The 7,100-nt window shown below is 57.3% G+C and overlaps 1 pseudogene; it reads left to right on the top strand.

Annotated features, from left to right (window-relative positions):
* Window positions 1–2,440: 2,440 nt before the first annotated feature.
* LOC119339640 lies at window positions 2,441–3,351 on the top strand (annotated as a pseudogene).
* Window positions 3,352–7,100: the final 3,749 nt, after the last annotated feature.

Consider the following 7,100-nt stretch of genomic DNA (forward strand, 5'->3'; position numbering starts at 1 on the left):
GGGGGGGGGGGTTCTGCAAAAAATGCCACATCGACAGCTGACATGCGGGCCCCGCCGGTCAGATACACCGTCAATACGTGTTTATACGCGATTTAGACCTTTTTGTAACGTCTAGCCCCAGACTTGGTACTGACACGTAAAAATTACCAAACTTGGTACCAATCTGCTTCCAATGTCCCAATTGTGGTACTTTTGTGTAGTTTACTCACCATGCAGGGGGTAGCCTTATTTTGCTGATTCTCGATCATAAACTTGATTTTGTTCAGGCGTTTCATCTGCAATCGCAAAAAAGAAGGAATAAAAACAGAGGCCAGAAACCAAGAACGATCCTGGCTCCACTTGTGTTGTCTGACATAAGGCCAACTCCACCGCGCGACCCCAAACGGACGTCCGATTTGGCCAGATTTTGTCCGTTTGGGACGGCAATGGGGCGGCCCATGTCCGCATTTGTCCGATGGGTCGTGGGTGCGCCCAACGCACGGCCGCACCCCAAAACCTGTCCGGGGTGGATGTGAATAAAAAAAGTTTAAAAACTAAATGAAATGACTAAAAAAAGTTAAAAAACTTAGTTAAAAGAACATAAAACATATATATAGGGGTTACGGCCACAAAACGGCCCAGTTTGTGAGTCCACTTAACGGCCCAGTTCGTAATTAACATAAAACAAAAAAGAAAAACGCCTCCCGCGCGCTCCTGCTCCTGCCGCGCCCGTCGATGCCGTGGCCGACGCCGCTCACTGACCGCCGGTGTCATCGTCGTCGCTGACCAGGTCGACGTAGGCCGGCGGCGTCCAGAGATGGGCCGGCGGTGCGTGGTAGACAAGGGCTGGCTGGACGGCGGGAGGTGCTTGCACCACCTCCTCCCGCGGCGACGCCTCCCGCTCCGGTGACCGCGGCGGCGTGGGGCGCCAGTTCACGCCCACGGCGTCGGCCATCTCTTCTGCCGTGCACGACCAGCCCCACCCCTGGCCAACCAGGGGCGGGTGGAACGCGGTCACCGGCGGCTCCTCCACCTCCTCCTCCTCCTTCGCCACCATCTCGAGCTCGGGGATGGCGACCTCGCCGGCGGCAAAGCGGGCCAGCATCTCCTCGAGGCCCTCCCACTAGCGCTCGTCGTGCGTGCGCATGGAGTCCTCCATGACGCGCGCAACGAGACGGGCCTCCTCCTCCTCCGTCATGCGAGGTGGTGGTGGTGGCGAAGGAGACGGCGAAGGCGACGGCGTGGGCGTGACGCCGCGCACCCGCCTACGCCCGCGCTCTGGGGGAGCAGGCGCTGCGTGCTCCTGTCGTGGCCGCCACGTCCCCGTCGAGGTGCCGGCGAAGAACGATGCGCTCCTGGTGTCGTGCTCGTCACGAAACCAGGTGTCCCAGAGGCCGGAGTCGGGGGCGTACCTGGCGTCGTAGAAGAGGTCATCGGGGAGGCGGCGGCGGCGGCGCTCGATCTCCTCGTCGCGCGCACGGCCCCTCATCGTGACCGGCGGGATGGCGACCCGGTCGGCGGAGAGATGCCAGTTATTGGGGAGATGGACGTCGCTCCAGGGGAGCGGCGTCCTCGTCTCCCAATAACGGCGGCACACCGACGCGCGGATGTAATGCCGGTCGCGCTCGCCGGCGGACGTGGGCGCGATGGAGAAGGCGGGCGGCACGGGGGCCCGGCGTGGTGGCGATGGCGACGCGGGCTCCTCTTTCTTCACCGAGCCGCGGCGGCGCCCCGACGAGGAACCTGCCTCGCCGTCGTGCTTGCCTTTCCGGCCGTAGTTTCAGAGGCCCATGGTTGAGGGCGGCCGGCCGGCGAGTTTCTTGGCTAGGGTTTGGGAGCAGGGGCTGCCGGGTTTAGAGGAGGCCGCGCGGTGGCGTGGGGCAGTGTGGACGACGACCCGTCCACGCTTCCCACTTAAAGAAGGACGGCGACCGTTCGACGTGCGGATGACAGGTGGCGCCGCCCGCTCGTGGGCGTTGATGTTGGCCGGTGGGAGGTAGGTGGCCGCCTGCCACGCGGCCCCGACGCGGACGAGGCGCGCGTCCGTTTGGTGTCCGCCGCGACCTAAACCCGGCGCAAGTTTGCGCTCGAAATGGGTCGGCCCGGACACAAAACGGACAGGATGGGTCCGGGCCGTCGCGCGCTGGGCCGCCTCCTTTGTCCCTTTTGCCCTAAACGAACAGGGCCGGACAGGATGGGGTCGCGCGGTGGAGTTGTCCTAACCACCTCACTCCCTCACCACGCGCTGTACCTCGACCACAGACGCACACGTGCAAGCGCCGGTGTCACTGTCAGACATCAGCCCACGTCCAGCTCAACTGATGCTCGAAAGTGCTCAGCTGCAATCACCGTCTCCATCTTTATAAACCAGCAACGCCGCACAGACACAGACACACACTGGTCTCTCACGCACGCACGCAGCTGCCAACACCAGCCATCGTCAAAGCGCTAGCTCCACCGGAAGCCATGGCGCGCGCCTTCGTGCGCTCCATCTCCTTCCCTCTCAGCCCCTCGAGGTCTCCCAAGGCGCGCGCTCCCTCCTCGTCGTACCACGGGCGGTCCGTGAGCCTGCCATGCCGCTCGCACCCGATCTTGGCGCACCTCCACACCCACATCCGCGCCGTGCGCGCCTGGGCGCAGCAGGGCCCAGCGGCGTTGTTCTCCTCCGTCGCAGCGGGGCTCGCGCACGTTGATGCGCTCCACACCGCCGTCGGCGACCTGCTCGACCTGCCCGAGGCCCAGGACGCGCTCTCCGGCGCCGGCGGCAGCGTGGACCGCCTCCTCGACTCCTTCCTCCGCCTCGCCGACGCGCACGGCTGTTTCCAGGAGGCCGTGGTTGCGCTCAAGCAGGACGTGGCCGAGGCGCTGGCCGCCGTGCGCCGTCGCGACGGTGCACGCCTGGCATCGGCCGTGCGGGCGCAGCGCAGGGCCGGCAAGGAGCTCGCCCGCCTCGCCGCCGCGGCCAAAGAGTGTGCCAGCCGTCCCTCGCGCCTGAGCATCCTCGGAGGTGGCCAAGGCAGCGCGGCGGAGGTGGAGGTGACGGGGCTGCTGATGGAGTCGGCCGCGGCGACGGCGTCGGCGTCTGCCGCGCTGTTCGGGGCCGTGGCGGCCATGTCCGGGTCCGTGGAGGCGGAGTCGTGCTCGTGCAAGGGCACGGCGGCGCTGGTGTGCCTCGTGAAGAAGAGCAAGAAGAAGTCGTAGGCGCCGGCCGGGTGTGGGGAGGAGGGGATGGCGGTGGCGACCGTGGCGGAGAGGCTGGAGGAGCTGGAGGAGTGCATCGAGGAGCTGGAGGCCGGGAGCGAGAAGGTGTTCCGGAGCCTGGTGCAGACCAGGGTCGCGCTCCTCAACATCCACACGCTCCACATCTTCTAGCTTTACTACTATCACTATCATCCATGATCCATCCATCTTAATTCTAGTACAAATGAAATTAGTGCTAGCAATCCTGTGTAACTGTAAAAAAAAGTTAAGTAGATGATGAATAGAAGAAGGAATTTGTGCAACTCCTGCATACGTCTGAGTGTCACTCAATGTTAGTAACACTACTAATCTTGGATCTGCACATCAATTAATGTCCATAGTTCAATACAGTTCATGTTGTTAAAACAAAAGTGGATAGTGGTAAGATATGTAGTGCAAAGTTACAAGATGTACAACTGGACGCAGCTTCGGAGACTAATTGCACCTGCCTTTGAGTCCATAAGAGGTGGGCCCAACAGGTGGATGGCCCACATGTCATACACCCAAAAGACAAGTGCAGTTAAATCACCCAAGCTCGATCCTTTACAAGTATAACTCATGTTTCTTCTGAATCTAAAGTTTGATTGAAAAGGTATGTTTCATTGCACTAAACGTACGATCCTTCAGTAATAGAAGATGGCCTGTGAATCCGGAGACTTTGAATGCAAAGGCCCATCGGTGATTTACGGCCGAAGCCCATATCACGGAGTGGTCACTGTCCTCTAAATGAAAAATATTCCTCTTCTCAAAATATAAGGTGCGTTTGATTTTACACGGTCTTTCATGCATGATTTTGATAATCAATGTAATAGCAAAGCACATGGATTAAACATTTAGAAATGTGATTTCTATTTTTTTTCCCGCTTTCTTAGTTGTTCTCAGTTTTGTACAAGCCATCTAACATTGCTCAATTCTCCAATCTTCTACTCATCTCTGCCTCACATCAGGTCAAAGTGGGGCTTGCTGTCGGGTCAAAGCCATTGACTGTTACTTCGCCGGTACTGACGTGTGGTTCCTACATGTATGGTTGCATGCATTCGCGTCGTCGACTGTTTCCAACAAAGTATGTGACTGATGCCTATGACCTATCGTTATGGCCGCATGCATCATTGATTTCGAGTCACCGGATGTTTTCTACACAATCTGGGAGACATGTGGGACCCACATGTATGCAAAATTGAATTTGCGTCGCCGGCTGTTTCCCATGCAGTGACTGCTCGTGCTTTCACACACATGTCATCGGCGCCCATTAAGGGCTTGTTTGGTTATCCGGTATCCCTCCAGGATCCCCGTCCAAAACCAGGGGGCGCCACCCATGGGGCAATTCAGCCGGAGGAAAGCCCACGACGCATTTGGTCACTCTCTGCCATGGACTTTCCTCCCCCATCCGTGTTGTTTCCCCGGAGAAACAATCCACACCTGTAGGGGTCTGGGAGAAAACCCTCGAGGCGGCGGCGCAACGCTTGTCGATCTCCTTCGTCACGGATCGAAAGCAGCACCTCCACCTCCTCCCACCCCAGGACCACCTCTTTCTTCTTTTTCAGCTTGTTGAAATATTGGGATTTCTCCCCACCGTTGTCACCAAATAGGAACGGGTGATTTCTCGTAGTGGTCGTTGGGATCCCAAGTGCGCAGGGAAAACCCATCTGGGGGTCTACTGCCCAGGACTAACCATCCCCAAAACCAAATGAGCCCTAATGGTGGCTTAACGCCGCAACCCATCCATCTCACCCATCTTGTGCCATATATGTAGCCCCCAACCTATCTCATTTCGCAGCTTGCTTCCACAACCTTATCCGTCCTCGCCGTCGCTGCAGTACAAATCCTAGCCCTCCTCTCTCACCTCCCTTTCCGCATCCATGGTTTGGCCGCACAACATCGCTTTTGATGAAGCCAGGTGTCGGTGTCAAAACCGGCGGATCTCGGGTAGGGGGTCCCGAACTGTGCGTCTAGGCGGATGGTAATAGGAGACAAGGGACACGATGTTTTTATCCAGGTTCGGGCCCTCTCGATGGAGGTAAAACCCTACTCCTGCTTGATTAATATTGATGATATGGGTAGTACAAGAGTGGATCTACCACGAGATCAGAGAGGCTAAACCCTAGAAGCTAGCCTATGGTATGATTGTTGTTCGTCCTACGGACTAAACCTCTCCGGTTTATATAGACATCGGAGAGGGCTAGGGTTACACAGAATCAGTTACAATGGGAGGAGATCTTCATATCGTATCGCCAAGCTTGCCTTCCACGCCAAGGAAAGTTCCATCTGGACACGGGACGGAGTCTTCAATCTTGTATCTTCATAGTCCGGAAGTCCGGCCAAAGGTCATAGTCCGGCCATCCGGACACCCCCTAATCCAGGACTCCCTCAGTAGCCCCTGAACCAGGCTTCAATGACGATGAGTCCGGCGTGCAAGTTGTCTTCGGCATTGCAAGGTGGGTTCCTCCTCCGAATACTTCATAGAAGATATTGAACACAAGGATAGTGTCCGGCTCTGCAAAATAAGTTCCACATGCCACCGTAGAGAGAATAATATCTGCACCAATCTAATCTGCTGACGTATTCCGCAGTGTGACATCACGCCATGACCAGGCTTTTATTCGAATTATTTTACTGTTCCACCTCAGCGCGTTTAGCGAGGTGGTTTCCTTGGCACGTCTTGTCAAAGCAGAGATCGTGTCCCCTTATTCCGGGATTCTCATCAATACGGGCGTGGGTAACCCAACCGCGCCATTAACCGCAGCGTTTGAGAGATAAGCGAGTTTTATTAGGCCCGTGGGGGCTCGTAGTTTCGGCCGCCCATATAAGGGGATAAGAACCACCCTTTCCATTCACGCCTTCTTCCTCCTTTGCTTATTCGTCCCTGCGCGCTCGAGCTCCAATGCCTAAGCCCGCACTTCCCACCTCAACCTTCTCCAGTCATGTCCGGAGCGGGAGGTAGATGGATGGCCTCCTCCGTCATGGAGGGGCAAATCAAAAAACCGAGGAAGGCCAGATACTTGTCTGATGCCATCGCGCACCGACTTCTAGATGAGGGACAACTCATCCCCACCCCTAGGCCCCATGAGAGGGTCGTATTTCTCCCCCATTTCCTCCGCGGACTGGGTTTTCCTCTTCACATGTTCGTCCGGGGGCTCATGTTCTACTACGGCCTGGACTTTCATGATCTGGCCCCGAACTTCATCCTGAACATCTCGGCGTTTATCGTCGTGTGCGAGGCCTTCCTCCGAATCCAGCCTCACTTTGGCCTATGGCTGAAGATCTTCAGCGTCAAGCCGAAGGTCGTGGGCGGCCGCCAAGCGGAGTGCGGAGGCGCCATGGTGGGCAAGATAGCCAACGTTACATGGCTCGAGGGCGCCTTCGTAGAGACCATCAAAGGGTGGCAATCGGGGTGGTTCTATATCACCGAGCCGCGTGACCCTGAATGGGCAGCGGTCCCCGAATTCCGATCTGGTATCCCCACACGGCTCACATCTTGGAAAGAGACGGCCTGTCGTGGGGTAGTTCGGCGGAATTGACCGGACTTCAAACCCGCATCAAAGACCTGATCGACAAGAAGGTTAAACTCGTCAACATAGTCCAGGTCATGCTCTTCCGCCGGATTCTCCCGTGTCAACGACGGGCTTTTAGCTTGTGGGAGTTCGACCCGGCGCAGCACCAGACTCTGTCCCGGCTCTTTGACACAAAGCATGGGGCTGCCTGGAAGGTGCTATTCAAGAGCTCCGAGGTCTCCCCTCCCGTCACCGAGGATCGCGGATTCTGCGCCGAGCGCCAAGCCAGCGCGGTAAGCTTAATTTTCCCTTTACGGGGTATTTGTTTTTCATAGATTTGATTCTATGCGGGATCTAAACTCCCATCTCCTTAACAGGACTGGCAGAAAA

Source organism: Triticum dicoccoides, chromosome 7B, assembly GCF_002162155.2.
Source record: "Triticum dicoccoides isolate Atlit2015 ecotype Zavitan chromosome 7B, WEW_v2.0, whole genome shotgun sequence".
Taxonomy (NCBI): domain Eukaryota; kingdom Viridiplantae; phylum Streptophyta; class Magnoliopsida; order Poales; family Poaceae; genus Triticum; species Triticum dicoccoides.